The following is an 18,183-nucleotide window of genomic DNA, read 5'->3' as shown; positions in this document are numbered from 1 at the left end:
GAAAGGAGGGAGTGTTTGTGTGTTTCTTTTCTGCCAGGTCCTCTGTTTTGTTTTATTTGCTTTTAGAAAGGAAACACTTGTAACTTACCCGAATGAAGTGAGGCCTCTTTGCTTGAACTTTCCTGACCATTCCTGGCAGTGGTCCTCCTGTTAGCAGAAACCCTGGTTAGTGGAGGGCCACACTGTGTGGTCTGGGACCGCTAGCATCAGAGTTACTGGCACTGTGGGAGGCTTGCTAAAAACAGAGATTTTTGAGGTCTATTTCAGATTTATAGATACAGAACTTCAGTGAGTTGGGCTCGAGAGTCTGAAGTTTTCACCAGCACCCTGTATGGTACTGAAGTACAACAAAGCTTGAGAATCGTTGGTCTTAAACTCTATATTCTCACCTTGGTGTGGAATTTTAGCACTTAGGGTTATATTGTCTTTCATCATTTTCTTGTAGGAGAAAGTTATTCCATGAACCAGGCAATAAGTCTGTCGAGTTCTCGAGGGCTTGCATCCTCCACTGCACCAAGCCGTGAAAGACGCGTCCTGGGTCGACTACAGTGGCAACTCATGGAAAGAACGCTGTTATTGCCAGTTTGCATTTCACGGCCTAGTGCTTGGAAAGTGCTGGGTGGAGGCCAGGTGGAGGACTGGCACACTCTAACGATGCCAAGAACAAAGACTCTTTTTAAAGGAGATTTTAAAAAACAGTAAAGACAGCAGGTATTTGGACTTGGGGCTGCAGCCAAGGTCTAGCTAAAATGGTTGGATTGCTTCTTACACCTTCTGATACATTTACAAAAATGAATTGTAATAAAAGTTTCTTTTTCTTTCTCTGTTTTCTATGGCTGCCTTTGAATTCAAATTACCACAAGTGGAAATAGCTTCAGTCACCCGGAGATGGGAAATGAAATTCATGCGCTCAGCAGACTTTCTTGGTATTAGTTACTGACCATGGCGTGTTACAGTGTAGAGTCAAGGCAGAGTTCTAGTTCTGGGCTTGTCAGCTAGACCAGTGTGGGCTGAGTTGACAGTAGCAGAGAACTCCTGTGGCTGTGGCGAGCTGCTGCCTGAGTTGGTCACCTGATTCAGCTGTGGGATGGCTGGGGCTGGACAGGGCGAATGGCCTTGTTTGACCCAAATCTTCTGCTGACTTTGCATATTGACTTTTCTTACCAGCTCTAAGTTCTGCAGCTGGTCCTCTTGAAGGTTGAGCCCCAACATCTCCAAAGAGTGTTTAGCCTCTCTGAGCCTCTGTTTTTCCAGATGGAGCCCACCTCAGAAGATTTCCTCTGTTGTTTTTTTTTTTTTAAATATGGCTTCTTTCACTTGGCATAATGCAGCTGCAATTCACCTGTGTTGTTTGTATCAGAAGTTCACTCTCTTTCTCTGCGGAGTAGTATTCCATGGTGAGGATATAACATAGTTTGTTGTCAAAGATATTTGGATTGTCTCCCATTTTTCTTGTTGAGTATTTGTTGTGTGAACTTCGTTTTCATTTGAGAGCAGGATTCTCGAGGAGCACCTGTGAGGCTGATTTCTTTGGAGAGTTCTGGGTGGAGTGCTTCTCCCACTACCCAAAGTCAAAAGAGTGGGGCTTCAGCCTGGCCACTCAGAAAGCTTGATGTGTGTCTCTGCAGTTAGGGGAACACAATGGGCTGGCGCTTGGCAGGAGCAGTTGGCAAATGCACAAGCGAGAAAGGCTATGATAGGGTTCCTTGGTGCTTAGTGTGCTAGAGCAGCACTACCTTCTTTCCATGTTCAAAGTAAGTCCTGGTGCAAATGGAAAGTGTGACCCCTCATGGCTGTCAGTGCCCCCTGCTTACTCTATCTTAGGTGCAATGCGCTTGGCTTATACTCACTTTGAGTCCTGCTAAACTTTCGAGCATCTTGAGTTCACCAGAATTCTGTGCCCACGGGGCATTGAGATGCTATATGAATGGTGAGAAAGGGTGGACATGCACAGTACGCGTACCTTCTCTGCTCATTCACATGCTCCCTCGTCCCAATGAATAGAAGAAACTGAGTATTTCCAAGTACAGAGACTGTGAATGCTGGGGTGTGACCAAGTGCCGTCTGTGGCTGTGGTGTCTTTGAAGAAATGAATCAGGTATGGGTCTTTGCTCAGCCTGTGCTTACAGTCTTTTTTTTCTTCCATATTTCTTTCACAGTTTTTATAGTGGACTTGACTTGTGCCTTGAAGATATGGAATACAGTGTCCTCTTGATTTCTTGGGACAAAAATGAGATTTCTAGCTAAGACCTGGTTTGGAAAGCCCAAGGCCTAAGTTCGAATACTGTCACATATTACGCAGTCTTAGGCAAGTCACTTTTCCCTGAATCTTAGTTTCTCCCTTTTGATATGGGAATTGAATTACCTTTACTCACTGGATAATTGTATCTCCATATAGGAGAATGAACCTGGCACAGAGCAAACGTGATGACTGTTCAAACCCCAGGGGAGTCTGCATGGTGCACACCTTGCATCTGCTTCTTCTCCTCCCCTGGCTAGGCTTGCTGACCCTCCCCCCCCTCCTTGGCCTGCATTCCCCAGTGAGCTCTGCAGACATGGTACTCAGTGGTCCCTCAGTGCCCCAGCTTCTGCAGAGAAGAAACTTTGCCAATAGAATCTGTTTGGAAGGGCTGGAGGTGAGTATGTGGGGGTCTTCATGTGGCAGTGTGCAATGCACTTCCTCCATCTACAATCAAGAAAAACTTCATGTTGATCAAAGAAATGTTGATGAACATTATTTGGTGAGCTGAAGACCTACTCCCCAGGCTCTGCCATCGATGCCACCTCTGCAAAACACTGTGCTGGGAGTCAGGAGACCTGCTTCTGCTCTATTTCTGCTCTTCTTGTTTCATGTCTTTGAGCAAGTCACATTGCCTCTTTGAACTGCAGTTTTCTTATCTGTAAAATGTGGATAAAGACTGCTTATTCTACCTACTTCCCTGGGAATTTGGACGCTATGATATGCTGTGTCAACACAAAACATTATAACTATTACCTCATAGTTTGTATGATTTTAGCTCAGGTTTTATATTGATCAGAAATGACAACTCCCTCACTCCATCTTTTAAAATTGGGTAGAAACAATAAAAGCAAAAGAATGAATTTCTAATTGTGAAATTTCTAGTGCATTGGCCCAAAGATGGTCTAGCTATTGGAAAGTAGGAAGAACTTCTTGGAATCCCTAACAGAGTGTCATTTGGGCAGTTGAGTATTTTGCTTGCATTTCAGGCTCCCTCTGTTCTGAATCACACTCCTAGAGGCTTACTTCAGACTTGTAGGTGGCTTAGAAATTTGTTTTGGAATCAAGGTTAATGTGTCAATTGCACTTCCTCTGTGGTTCTCTCATTGTCTATTTTTGACAATATTTGCATGAAAGCAGATATTTCATTTCATGAACATCTGTTCTCGTGATTCATTTCCCACCTGAATCAACGCTCTTCCGCCTGGCCTGAAAATGCTACTCTGCTCAGCAATATTCAGGGTGCGGGCAGCAGGGAATGGGATAGAGGCATGGAGGGGACTCCTCTGAATGCAAACAAGTTTGCTGGGGCGTCAGGCCCCAGAGGAAGATGTGAGGAGAGTAGAGGCCCTGGGAAATTAGTGTCATTTGACTCAGTATTTCAAATGCACACCTATTCTTTTAAATATCAGGACTTAAAGTATTTTAGAGCCTTTTTGGTGAAATTTTTGGCAAGTATGGAACTCCTCTTTACCTCCCAATTAGAGCATGTGAAATTTATTGAGTGCCTGTCGTGTACCAGACTTTCTTTTCTGATCCTTTAAATGAAAAGCATGGAGGTGGATACCTAAAGATAAATAACACACACTGGATCATACTGTTTGCAATGCTTTCTGGGTTTGTCAAGGACAAGGAGCTTTATTCTTATGCTAAGTGGCCCTAATGCCCAGGGGGAAGAGGCTGAGAAGAAGTACTGAGGCTGGGCTGGTGAGCCAAAGGATGATTGACATGGCTGGGTCACAGACTGGCAGAGGCCCCTCCTTCCGGGGTCCATGGCCTGGTCTGAAGTCCTCACTATGATAGGAAATTACTGGAGGGTTTTAAGTTGGGGCATAAGGATGATGAGATTTATATTCTGAAAGGTCACTCAGACTGCGGGTTAGAACAGAGCAGAAGGATTGTCATCCTGCTCTCTATCTATAAGTCTGTCTCTATTTTGCTTGTTAGTTCAGTTTGTTCATTAGATTCCACATAGGAGTGAGATCATGTGGTATTTGTCTTTCTGCGATTGGCTTATTTCACTCAGCATAATGGTCTCCAAGCCCATCATGCTGTTGCAAAGGGCAACATTTTCTTCTTTTATTTTATGGCTGAGTAGAATTCCATTGTGTGAATGTCCCATAATTGTTTTATCCACTCATCTACTGATGGACACTTGGGCCGCTTCCATATCTTGGTGATTGTAAATAACGCTGCAATGAAAACAGGGGTGTTTATGTTCTTTCAAATTAGTGTTTTTGGTTCCTTTGGATATATTATTAGAAGTGGGATTGCTGGGTCAAAAGGCAGATCCATTTTTAATTTTTCAAGGTCTCTCCATACTGCTGTCCACAGTGGCTGCACCAATCTACAGTCCCACCAACAGTGCCAAAGGGTTCCCTCCCTCCACCTCCTCGCCAGCACTTGTTTGTTGATTTATTGGTGATAGCCATTCTGACAGGTGTGAGATGGAATCTCACTGTGCTTTTAATTTGCATTTCTCTGATGATTAGTGACATTGAGCATCCTATCATATAGCCGGCCATCTGTATGTCCTCTTTAAAGAAATGTCTATTCAGGTCCTTTGTCCATTTTTTTAACTGGGTTGTTTGTTTTCTGGTGTTGAGCTTTGTAAGCACTTTATAAATTTTGAATATTAACCCTTTATCAGATGAATTGGCAAATATGTTCTCCAATTCTGTGGGTTGTCTTTTAATTTTGTTGATGATTTCCTTTTCTGTGCAAAAACTTTTTAGTTTGATGTAGTCTCATTTGTTCATTTTTTCTTTTGTTTCCCTTGCCTGGGGAGATACATCTAATAAAAAAAACCTCTATGAGCAATGTCCGAGATTTTGCTGCCTATGTTTGCTTCTAGGATTTTCATGGTTTCAGGCCTAACATTTAAGTCTTTAATCCACTTCGAATTTATTCTTGTGTGTGGTTTAAGAAGGTGATCTAGTTTCATTTTTGTGCACAAATCTGTCCAATGTTCTCAACACCATTTATTGAATAAACTGTCTTTAGCCCATTGTATGTGCTTGCTTCCTCTGTTGCATATTAATTTACTCTAAAGGTGTGGGTTTATTTCTGGGCCCCTTATTCTTTTCCATTGACCTATGTGTTTGTTTTTATGCCAGAACCATGCTGTTTTGATTACAATGACCTTATAGTATAGTTTCATACTAGGTAATGTGATTCCTCCAACTTTGTTCTTCTTTCTCAAGGTCACTATTGCTATGTGGACCCTTTTATGGATCTATATAAATTTTTGAAATTTTTGTTCTAGTTCTGTGAAATATGTCATTGGAATCTTGATATGAATTGCATTGAATCTACAGATTGCTTTGCATAGTATGGACATTTTAATAATGTTAATTTTTCTTCTCCATGAACATGGTATGTGCTTCCACTTATTTCTATATTCTTCAGTTTTTTCTTCAGTGTCTTACAATTTTCTGACTACAGGTCTTTTACATCCTTGGTTAGGTGTATTCCTAGGTATTTTATTCTTTTGGAAGCAGTTGCAAATAGGATTGTTTTCTTAATTTCCCTTTCTGTTAGTTTGTCATTGGCATACAAAAATGCAACTGATTTCTGTATATTAATTTTGTATCCAGCTACTTTTCTGATTTCATTTATCAGATCTAATAGTTTCTTGGTGGAATATTTGGGGTTCTTTATGTATAGTATCACATCACCTGCAAATAAAGACAGTTTTACTTCTTCCTTTCCAATTTGAATGCCTTTTATTTCTTTTTCTTGTCTGATTGCTGTAGCTAGGACTTCTAGTACTGTGTTGAACAAGAGAAGTGAAAGCAGACATCCCTGTTTTTTTCCCCAATCTTAAGGGGAAATCTTGTAGTATAGGTCTCTTTGGGTCCAACTAGTTTGAGACTCTCTGAGCTTCCTGGATTTGTGTGCCTTTCTTTCACCAGATTTGGGAACTTTTTGATCATCATTTCTTTAAATAAGGTTCTTGATCCCTGCTCCCTATCTTCTTGTATTCTCTTGATGCAGATGTTGTTACATTTCATGTTGTCCAAAATGTTTCTTAAGCTCTCCTCCATTTTAAAAATCCTTTTTGCTTATTGCTGCTCGGCTTGGATGTTCTTTTCCACCTTGTTTTCCAAATCACTGATTAAAGCCTTTTCTTCATCAAACCTACTGTTTATTCCTTCCAGTCTATTATTTATTTCAGATATTGTATTCTTTATTTCTGACTGATCCCTTTTATGTTTTTTTGTCTTTTTTTCATGCTGTTGAGTATTGTTATGGTTATTACTCTAAACTGTCTAATAAATTCCTTGCCTCCATTTCTTTTAGTTCTTCTGAAGAATTCTCTTGTGTTTACATTTGGGGTCTGTTTCTTTGTCTTCTAATTTTGACTGCTTCTTTGTATTTGTTTCCATGTATTAGGTAGATCTGCAAAGACTCTGGTGCAGACCTTTGTTGGATGATGCTTGTGACTGGCCCTGGGCAACCTGTTTGGAGCAACCCACAGCATGTGGATCCCTCTGCTGGCCCTGCTGGTGTGCAGAAAGAACCAGGCTGCACACTAAGGCTGGCTTTTACCACACCAGGCCCAGGGGAGGGTCACCTAAAGTCTCAGAGCTTCCAGAGATCAACCTTAGTTGTTAAACTTAATCAATAATATAGCCTCAAGGTGTAATCAGCAACCCAGTTTATACTCCACAGGGTGGGGCAGAGTAATTACTGTGGGCAGGGCTATTGCTTCTCTTCAAGTTTTTGCCACTTGGAGGGGAGTGTTCTGCCTGAGAGAGATGGCTCCAGTAGTATGGGGAATGATTCAGCACAGGGATCCTGGTGGTTGTTTTTTTATTTCTCTCCCCAGAACCACCAGCTCCAGACTCTCCTCATGTGTCTCTAGTCCACTCTGTCTTCCCTCTGCTGGAGTCCAGGGTAAATGGCTGAAAACAAAATTTTTTGTGTTGGCCCTTTAGGAGGCTTTCTGAGTGTCTGGCCATCTCTCCCTGGCAGACAGAAACCCCACTGCTTTTCATAGCTGGATGTTATCTGGTTCCTTTTCTGGCTCTGTTAATGTAGGCTGGAAAGCTCAGTTAGGGGTTTAGACCCCATAATTCTCAGGGGGAACCCCCCAGCTACTGAAATATCCCTTTGAACTTCAGTAGTCACCCATGGGAGCCCAGCCGACCCTCTTGTACCTTTGTACTTTTTACCAGTCATGTTGTGGTGAAGTGGTTTCTTCCATTTGTCCTTGGTTATAAGGCTTCTCTCCAGCTAGTGTTCAGTTAGTTATTCAGGATGATCTCTCTACAATTTAGTTGTAATTGCAGATTGGTCCTGGGAGGAGCTTAGTGTAGCTTCCACTTATTCCTCTTCCATTGTGGGTCTCTCTAGCTAAAAATTCTTATATTCTAGTGTATTGGATTCATAATTTCCATTTTTGGCTGCCCTAAAGGCCTTTTGGTTTACTTTCTGCTTCTTAGCTATGTTCTTGGTAGATGAAGCTGTTATAGAAATGAATGTATCTCTTTTGGAAGGAGACAGGTAAGATTTTGAAAGACAACTGTTATTAGGTTATTTCCAGGATTGCTCTTTCCTGTAGCATTAAAGGAAGCAGTCACCAACACAATGTAACTTCGGGGAACTCTTGAGGGACTCCGCCTTTTTCCTAAAACAATTCTTCCACTTGTTCACTAATGCCTTTAGTGGCATCTACATTTTAAAGGCATGCCCTAATGTCATTCTTGAAAGAGGTCACCCTGTGCCTCAAATATGTTTCCCACCAAGGTACAAATGACTGATGGCAAACCCTTTCCTGAGAGAATTGAGGGTGTACCCAAGGGTAGGAGATCACAAAAGGAAGGAAGAGGAACTTATGGAATATGGACCACAAAATACTCAGACTGATCATCTTGTCCTGCTTTCCAGTTTGATGGTCTATGTACGGGCCCAGTGAATGTGTTCTGTAAAGGGCTTTGTGGGCCATATTGTACTATCTGTGATTTCAGGGTATAACTGGTGGTCTTGTAACATATTTTCTATGAATAAGGGGGGGATACTATACTACATTTTATTTATTCCTTCATCTAATGAAGGACATTTGAGTTGTTTCTAGTTTGGGGCTATTCTGAATAATATGGCTATAAACATTTGCCTGCAAGTTTTCGTATGGACAGATGCTTTTATTTCCTTTGGGTAGATACCTTTGAGACTTCTTACATTTCCTTTCAGTAGTTTTTTTTCTATTTAGAAAATGTATAGATAGGTTCAATTCCAATTTGAGCTGGTTCACTGGCTTAAAAAAACTTTAAATTCAATTAGAAAGTTAATATTTGGATTCTCTGTGGGATTTAGCAAATGAGTACATTCATTCTAGTTTCTGCCTCATGTTCCGCTTTAGTTGCTGTCCCTGATGGCAACTTAAAAGTTTATAGCAGATTTTCTGCTAGAAATGAAGACAGATAAGTGTACATGGATTGATAGGCTTATGGAGGGAGAAAACTTGTCTCTATATTAAACTCAAGTATTGCAGTTCATCTACTCTCTCCTTTTCATGCTCTGACCCACATCCCCACACCAGTCCTTGAGTATACAATTTTATTCATTTCATAAAACCTCCCACAGTCGTGTCTGTTAGAAGGTCATGGATTATTGCTCAGGAAGCCTCTTGCACCTGTGAGACAGTAAAACCAAGCTTCCAGAGCATAATTCTGTCCGGCTGTTAGGGCAGGGGTATCTCCTCTAGGACTGTTGTTGTACCACTGGGGGCCAGTGGCTGACAAGATCAGGGCTGGCCCTTCCTTCTATTTGACCTGCTGCTTTCAGTCATTGATCTTATTTTAATGCATGCCCCACTGTTTAAGGGCAAGTTCTATTACTAGTACAAATGTAGTTATAAGTCAAGGTAATGAAGCTGTAAAAATCTCACCTACATCTGGTACGTATGGGCTTTTAACTTCAGAGGTAACTGCTATGTATGATCTACCTTCCAAATAATTGCAACACTTTTTTGCGTTCTGGAATAACTGCGTTTGGGAAATGATCTAAGAAGTGACACTTGTATTAACTATGAGAATCCCGGAGGTATACTGGATTCAAGCCTGACATACAAAGCACTGGAAGTCACTCTTTCAGCTGAACTTGTCCATTGTCCTCCTAAATTTCTACCTCCTCGCTGAATATCACCATAAGGCAGGATGAGAGAGGAGAAGGTCGGAGAGAGCATAATGGGGCAAGATGAACCCTTGTGTGTGCTTCAATGACCTTTGTCTTTTGACCTGGGCATTCTGTACCTGCCTGCTCCTGTGAACTCCTAGTATCTTCAGTATCTGAACTTAAGCATCAAAGAATTTCAGTTTACCAGACATGTTTGCCCGTGGGCTTCTTCCTCTTTTCCAGAATTAATATTTCAGCAGGCAAATACCCAAGGTTAGCCAACACATGCCTAGGGAAGAGGAAGAGAATGAAGCAGTGATAGTCTAGTGGTTCCATTTGTAAAGTAGGGAAATGCAAACTGCAGTGTTAGGATTGCTTAATCCAGCGTGGCAGGAGTGGGGATAATTCCTGGTCTTGAAACTGCTGTGATCTTGGGGCCCTGAATCTTCCTTTAATTCTAACTATGTCACCTTCCCCCTCACCATCCCCCTGAGTGAGACAGGACACAACACTTTCCAGATTTTACAGAAGACACAACTGTGATTCATTCATGTGAAAGTGACTAAAACCTATAATACCCACTCCTTGGTTCAACATTCTTCTTTTCTGCAGATTGCTTATACATCGTCTTAAAGTATGTTTTCATTTTTGTCTCTAAGCACTGAGGGGAGCAGGGAGATAGACATAGAGCATCTGAATTCCAGGCTGCTCCTGTTGATTTAGTTTGCCTGTGCTTGAACTCCCTAAATGCAATCACATCTGGCCGGAGTGTGGACCGATTTATGGCTGGCTTCTTCTGTTCAACGTATTATTGTGAGCTTCATCCGTGGTGCTGCGTGTGTCAGTTGTTTGCTCCCCTTTTACCACTGACTTATTCTACTGCACATATATACTGCAAGTTGTTTATCTCTTGATATATATTTGTTTTTTTCCAGTTTTGGGCCATTGTGGCTGTAGCTACTGTAAAAATGTTTGTGCGCATGTTTTGGTGAACATATGTTTTCATTTTTCTTGGGCACATGCATAGAAGTGATGGTGTTGGATCACAGAGGAAACATATGTCGATCATTATTGGATTTTGACAGTTTCCCAACGTGGCAGTACTGATTTACTTTTCAAGCAGCAGCATTCAAGAAAGTTCTAATTGCTCCACATACTCCCAACACTTAGTGTTTCCAACCTTTTAAATTTGAATCATTCAGGCGGTTGTGCACTCACAACCTTGTGGTTTGTTTGTTTATGTATGAATGTATGTATGTATGTATGTATGTATTTATGTATTTATGTTTTCACCCAAGGATGCTTTTTTCATTGCTTTTAGAGAGAGCTGAAGGGAGAGAGAAAGTGAGAAACACTGATTGTCGTGGTTTAAATTAGCTTTTTTGAAAAGATACTGAGCACCTCTTCACAGGTGTATCAACCACTTGAATACCATCTTCTGTAAAATGGTTTTAAAAAATACCTATTATATATGGATTGGTTGTCTCTTATTGGATTTTCAAACACATATGTCAAGAATATTTTCTTGAATCTATGTATTGCTTTTAAGTCTCTTGAGGGTTATTTTTTGATGAATGAAAGTTCTTAATTTGTCGAAGTCTAATTTTGTTACCTTGTTTAAGAAATCTTTGTCTACTCCAAGGTAATAAGAATTTTCTCCTGCTTTTTTCTCCAGAAGTTTCATCTAAGCCTATTCTTAAATTAATATTTATGTATGTTATGAACAGGATTAAGGGTAAATTTTTCCCCCAAGCATTAAGCACTATTCAAATAAAAGACAAACTATTCAACCATTAAATTGTAGTTATGCCTTTACAGTAAATCAAGTGACTATATACGTGTGGTCCATTTATGAACTCTTTTATTTCATTGCTTCATTTGTCTATTGTTAAAATAATAGCACATTAACATGATAGCATTTTAAGAAGTCTTACAATTAGGTGACAAATCCTCCACATTTATTCTTCAAAATTATTTCGATTATTTTAGATTTGATGCATTTTTTTCATATAAATTTCATAATAAGCTTGTCAATTCCCACAACAAACTTGAGATTTTGATTGGAATTAAATCCATAGAAATATTTGGGAAGAACTGACTTCTCAACAATATTGACTCTTACAATTAATGAGAAAAGTATATTTTAAGGAGCATAATAGAAAGGGCTTAGACTACCTTGAAAAGCCTTTTAGTAAAATTAGTACATAGTAATAGACATTGAGAACACTGAAGACTCAGAGCAAAGAGAGAGACGTGTTACTAAAAACTAGAGGACGTGGCTGAAAGCTTCGCAGAATTGTCTCCCACAGTGAGGTGGAAAGCAAAACCTACAAACGATAAACGTGGACATTTAGCTGAGAAGATTTTCCAGCAAAGTGTTGAAGGTGTGGCATAGTGAAATGTGAGAGCAGCGATATCCATTGAGTGAAGAACTGTTCCATAAAGGGAAACAAGGACTTGATAATCGGGAAATTGTCAGTATTTCCCGGTGGCAAAACATGGCCTGACTTAATAATGGCTGCTAAAACGTAGCGTAGAGAAAAGGCTGAGGGTGTAGTTACAGAAACTTGTGCTGAAACCTTGGAAAGAGAAAGGTCAGAGTACTCAGCTAAACAAAAGACCCTTTCGAGAGATGTATACATCCTCTAAATCAAGCCTGAAGATATCTAGGACATACGAGCATAGTTTCTCAGTGATGCCAGGAGACCCAGGACAGAAGGAAGGCCTCCCTGTGGACGATCGCTTTACTTGTGCTTCTGCGGCTTCATCCTGCTTGTGAACCTGCGAATGGTGAGAGGGCACTCTGGGTTGGCACAGCTTGCCTTAAAACAGAGGTGATCCAGGTGAGTCTCACTTAGTCATGCGATCCCTTAAAAGCAGAGGAGTATCGGGCTTATGGTAGAGGAGGAAAGCACAGGACGTCAGAAAGATTAGAATCATGAGAAGGGCTTACTGCGCTTGCTGGCTTTGAAAATGGAGGGCAGCATGTGAGACAAAGGAGGGCATCCTTCAAGATATGAGTGATTCCCGCCTCACAGGCAGCAATGGAATGCGGATTTCATTCTTACAACCACAGAGACCTGGAGTTTTCCAACACCCTGAATGCACTTGGGGGCAGATGCTTCCCCTCTATCCTGAATCCCCCAGTCTCGACCTGTAGATAAGAACCTAGCTACACTGATTCCTTCATTTTGGCTTTGTGAGTCCTGGAGACCTAATCAAATCCACTTAGAGTGCTGACCTATGGAATTGTGAGACAAACATTTTGCAGCTAGTTTTGTCATATCCATTACATAGCAACAGAAAATTCATAGAGTCAGTCTTCTAAATTTTAGCCATCCTAGTGGGTGTGTAGTGGTATCACTTTGTGGCTTTATTTTGAATTTCCTTGATGACTAGTGAGGTCATGCCTTTCTTCATGTTCTCTACCTGAATACCCTCTTCGGGGAAATGGCTGTTCAAATACTCTGCTCATTTTTTTAACTAGATACTTTGTTTTCTCATTATCCAGTTGTAAGAGTTCTTTCTATATTCTGAGTATAAGTCTTCTGTCATACATATGTATTGTTAATATTCTTTATGGCTTGACATTCTGCCTTCTTAATGTTGTTTTCCAAAGACAAAATGTAAAAAATTTTGACAAAGTTCAATTTATCAATTTTATCTTTTATGGCTTATGGTTTTTGTATATTACTAAGATATATTTTTATGTCCCCTAAGTTTATAAATATTTTCTTTTCTGTTTTCTTCTTTATTTTCTTACATATAATGTTATGTAAAGGACAATATTCATTTTTTTCCCATTTGGATATCTTGTTTCAGCACTATTTGTTATTTGTTTAAAGTTTTTTTTTTCATTGAATTTCTTGGTGTCCTTGATAAAAATCAATTGACCATATATATTTGGGTCTATTTTTGTACTCTGTTTGTTTGTGTTTATATATACATACACACATTTATATTTTACTTTGCAAATGCCATACTGTATTTATTACTGTAATGTAGAAATATTTAAAAACTTATTTTATTAAATTCATTGGGGTGACATTCATTAATAAAATTACATAGGTTTCAAGCATAGAATTCTATAGTACATCATCTGTGTATTATACTATGTGTTCACCCCCCAAAGTCAAGTCTCCTTCCCTCACAATTTCTTCCTTCTTTACCCTCTTCTTGCTCACCCCACCCACCCTTCCCTCTGGCAATGTCCATACTGTTGTCTGAGTCTATAGGTGTTTTATTCTTTGCTCAATTTCTTTATTTCTTTACCCAATCTCCCAGCCTCCCTCCCCGCTGAGAGCTGTCAGTCTGGTCTCTGCATCTATAAATCTGTTTCTATTTTGTTTGTTAGTTTATTTTGTTCATTAGGTTCCACATATGAGTGAAATCCTATAGTATTTGTCATTCCCTGACTGGCTTATTTCATTTAGCATGATACTCTCCAGGCCCACCAATGCTGTCAGAAAAGGTATGATTTTCTTCTTTTTATAGCTAAAATGATAAGCAGAGTCTGCAAGTAGATAGCCCCTGCATTCAGGTAATTGTCCCCGAACTGTGTTGTGTATAAAATTCTAATCCCAGAATGTAGCACAATAGTTGGTGAGAGTAGCAACTCAATGCACTAGAACAGTGATTGTCAACTAGGGAGGATCTTGCTTCCCAGGGGACACTTAGCAATGTCTGGAGACATTTCCTCTGGTCACAACTGGAGAGTGGAGGAGGGGGAGTGTGCTACTGGCATCTGGTGGGAAGAGGCAGGGATGCTGCTGAACATCTTAACAACATCCTTTGCACTGTCCGAGCTGTGCTTCCCACACCTGTCCGAGTGGCGTATTTCCCTCAATGCCCTTGGTAAATGCTGGTTTCCATGGTGCAGTCAGGGATATATCAGGGAGTTAGACATGCCCCAACAAGCTGCCGGCCACCTGGAAAAGGCCTCAGGGGAGCTATAGTGCAGCAGGAACCCAGAGGCAGGGCTCTGGGCATCATTAGGAACGTCTCAGGGCTGGGGCTCCCCATGAAAAGGCCACAGTATGCCGGAGCCATTCATGCCAGTGGGCAGCCTTTCAGAAACTTTGCTCCTTGAACTCTGCTCACCTTTTAATTTTTTCCTTGGCCTCTATTAATATCTCAGATTTTTCTCTGCTCTGGTACTTTGAAGATCAAAGATATAAAAAAATAGGAGCACAAAAGGTATTTGACAAATATAGACAAGTGTCAGATCTTACTTGCATATACTTTATTGATTTATGAAAATGGCAGATGTCCATTATAAAAAATTTGGGCAGTACAGACAAGTGAAAAAAGACTACAAGTTTTTGTAGTCTACAATCTCCTCAAACCACCCAGAAATAACCCGTGAGCATCATAACAGATGATGATGTAGTCTTCTGTTTGCATGTGGTCAGAGGGCTGTGAGCAAGAGACAGAATGCAAGAGAGAGAAGGGTGAGGAGATGGATGGATGGGGACAGGGAAGTGAAGGGACTTGCCTTAGTTGACACAGCTGACTCTGGCCCTCATCATCATGGGGTGCAATTCCATGTTAAGGGCTAATTAAAATAAAAAGTAAAATTGCGATGACTCCTTCAGATTTAAAATAATATGTCTTTAACTCATCACTAATAATGGAACTGGTAAAATGTTAAAACTAGCTCAAAGAAAGATCCAAAGAACAGACAGATTGATTAGTCTGGAAATTGAGGGGAGAGATGGAGGGAAGTGGAACTTGTTCCTTTACTGAAAAAAAAAAATCCAATTGCATGTCTACAAAAAAAATTCTTTTGCATTGCAATTACTTATTACAGCTTACAAAACTGTAAAATTGCTCAAAGGCAACGAGAGACTAGAATCAGATCATCCTGCGGAATATGAGCAAAACACTGCAGAATTTTTCTTTGGAGACGTCTAGTAATCTATTTTGCTTCCTCCAAGTTTCCTTACCTCGAGCCCAGGGCCCTTTCCCTGCGTCACGCTGTGCAGTCTTCTGAGGTTTCCACCTCTCATCCTTGTCAGAAGGAGGTTTGGAGCGCTACGTGCAGAACCTCAAGAGTGAGAAAGCACTGAAAGGTATCTTTGTACTCTTACATTTTTTCATTCTTTATTTTTACAAGATCAGGTACTTTATTCTAAGAAGTGAAAATACATCCAAAAAGATATTAAAATATAATAATTTCTGCACTATGCCTGCTGCTCCTCCCATGTCCCCTGCCCCTGGGAATAACACAGAGTTGATTGTCCAGCTGTACTTTTCTCATGTTTCAACAGTTGTACATAAACATTTAGAAACATACATGGGAGTCTTCACTGTGAGAGTTTACGTGAGTGGGAAAATCTCACACACCTAGCTGCATCTTGCTTTCCTCATTGAAGCAGGTACACTGAGGCGATCTCAGGTGTACAGATGCTGATTGGATGTGTTCATGTGAATGGCTGCGGGACATGCCGGGACATGGTTGCCACCCTCCCAGCCTCTGATTCCTGGCACTGACTGAGGAGGAAATGTGAACAGGGGTGGAATAAGAGAGGAATTGTCCTTCTTGCTGCCCTTAGGCACAGCTGGGAGTGGGGAAGGAGGACAATCTCTGTCATTTAAATTGAGCCCTGGTGGTGGGACAGTGTTTACACCTTTGTCCAGCGAGATGACGTACCCTCACCTTCCAATCATGACGGTGTTCTGCCATCAGTGAGGGTGTGAGTAGGGAGCACTGCTTGTCAGTTTCAAGGACAATAATTATTTCCTTAGTAATAAAAGCCAAGTAATGTTCAAAGAAAATGATATATGTACTAGTGGGAAAAGGAGTTTTCCTACCCCATCTCCTAAGAAATACTACAAATCTAACACAGTCTTAGGGGATCAAAGGAGTGCTTAGTACGTAGAGCTATATATACGTACAAAGCTGAAAGTTGTTTGTGTGTTAAAATTTGGTAATTAGAAAGAAACATCCTCATTATTTGTAGGAATTTATGTTATCTAGAGCTGAGACAAAAATGCCTGCTAATGGAGTAGGAAAGAAAAGGAGTATAAAAATCATTTTTTAAAATTTTAAAAAATATTTTACTTATTTATCTTTAGAGGGGAAAGGAAGGAGAGAGGAAGGAAACATCAATGTGTGGTTGCTTCTTGTGTATCCCCTGCAGGGAACTGGCCCCTGCCGGAAACTGGCCTGCAACCCAAGCATGTACCCTGACTGGGAATTGAACCGCGATCGTGTGGTTTGCAGGCCCGTGCTCAATCCACTGAGCTACACCAGCTAGGGCAAAAAATCATTTTTTAAAAGATGTTATGAAATTTACTGTCTTTATAAGAAAGGAGGCAGAATTTCAGAGCACCGTGGTCTTGTTAATCTGGAGGATGTGGGAACTGGGACCCTGAGTACAGGGAAATGTCAGCAAGAAATGGCTCAAGCCGAAGGGCACCTGAAGTGTGTACACCTCTCTGTCTCTGGGCCTGGAGCCTGCTCCTGTAACAAAAACAAAAACTAAACGAATAGCCAGAACAGGAGCGGAACCAGAGAAATGGACATCACATGGAGGGACTTCAGTGGGGAGGGGGAAGGGAGGAATACGGGAGAAGAGGTACAGGGAATAAGAAGCACAATTAAGTAGGCATAAAATAGATGGGGAGTAATAAAAGTGATATAGGAAACAGAGGACTCAAAGTCCCCTCACGTCCATGTGTATAACCCATGGACATGAACTAAGGTGGGGAAAAGCTAGAGGGTTGTGGGGGCATAATGGAGGGGGGATAAAAGGGGAAAAACTGGGAAAACTGTAATAGCATCATCAATAAAAAATACTTAAAAAAAAGAGCCTGCTCCTTTACACTTTCCAGTGCTGTGTTTCTGTCCAAGTTGGCTTCTTGCTTTAATCAACCCACACATTTTGTTGACCATTTACTATGTGCCAGGGGCTCTGGTGGTGACAACTTGCAGACATGGTAACCTTCTTAAAGGCAGAAACCATCTAGTTTACAACAAAGGGCATAACATAGACATAATATGCAAGGCAGCATGCAAGTGATTTTTAATAATGAGCAACGGCTTTGCACTTCTTGAAAACTTTGGAAGCTTTCCGCTGAAAGAACTTCTGGGAGGAGAAGGTGTTTTGTGTCCCCCTGAGGTTTACAAAGAGGGGCTCCTTTGAAACTGGAGTCTCAGAAAAGTTCTCCAAGAGGCAGGAAGGTGTCACAGTAATGAAAATGATAATTAGGATCGTGATGGGAATGGTGAGAAGAGCTCGAATTTATTAAACATATCCATTTGTTTAATCCTCTCAACCACCGTGGGAGTTAGGTATTTTGATTATTCCTATTTTAGAGATGAGGAGAACTGATGCTAGGCCAGTTCAAGGTCCAAGTGAGAGTGTGGTCGAGTGACTGCAGTCTGCCAGCTCTAGAAGACGGGAACACACCTATAGGTGGGAAAGTGGAGTCTCTGATTTGTTGAAACTGTGGGGGAACACACACGGTGGGTAACCGTGAGGTGTTTCAGCAAGAGGGTATTAGAACTGTTGTAGGATTTGCAATTTGTATGGGTAACTTGGGGGGCGCCCAAGAAAGAGGAAGTACTCCCTTGATTGAGCAATTCTTTGGTCTATGGATAAACCTAGAAGCAGGCAGACTAGAAAGGATAACGTGATCATTGGTAAAGCAATAGCAATTGTGTAGCCCGATGTTTGCTGTTTCATGTGTCTGTGAGATTGTTCATGAGGAGAACAACCTGGTTTTTCTGTAAGCACCAGATTACTGACTCTAGGTTCAGTAATTCTAGATTACTAATTCATAGATTATAGATGACTGTAAACTAGGAGTTACTGGATGTT

This window comes from Sturnira hondurensis, unplaced genomic scaffold (assembly GCF_014824575.4).
Source record: "Sturnira hondurensis isolate 20B ecotype Veracruz unplaced genomic scaffold, ASM1482457v3 Scaffold0014854, whole genome shotgun sequence".
NCBI classification, from domain to species: domain Eukaryota; kingdom Metazoa; phylum Chordata; class Mammalia; order Chiroptera; family Phyllostomidae; genus Sturnira; species Sturnira hondurensis.
Note: the sequence above shows the minus strand (reverse complement) of the source record.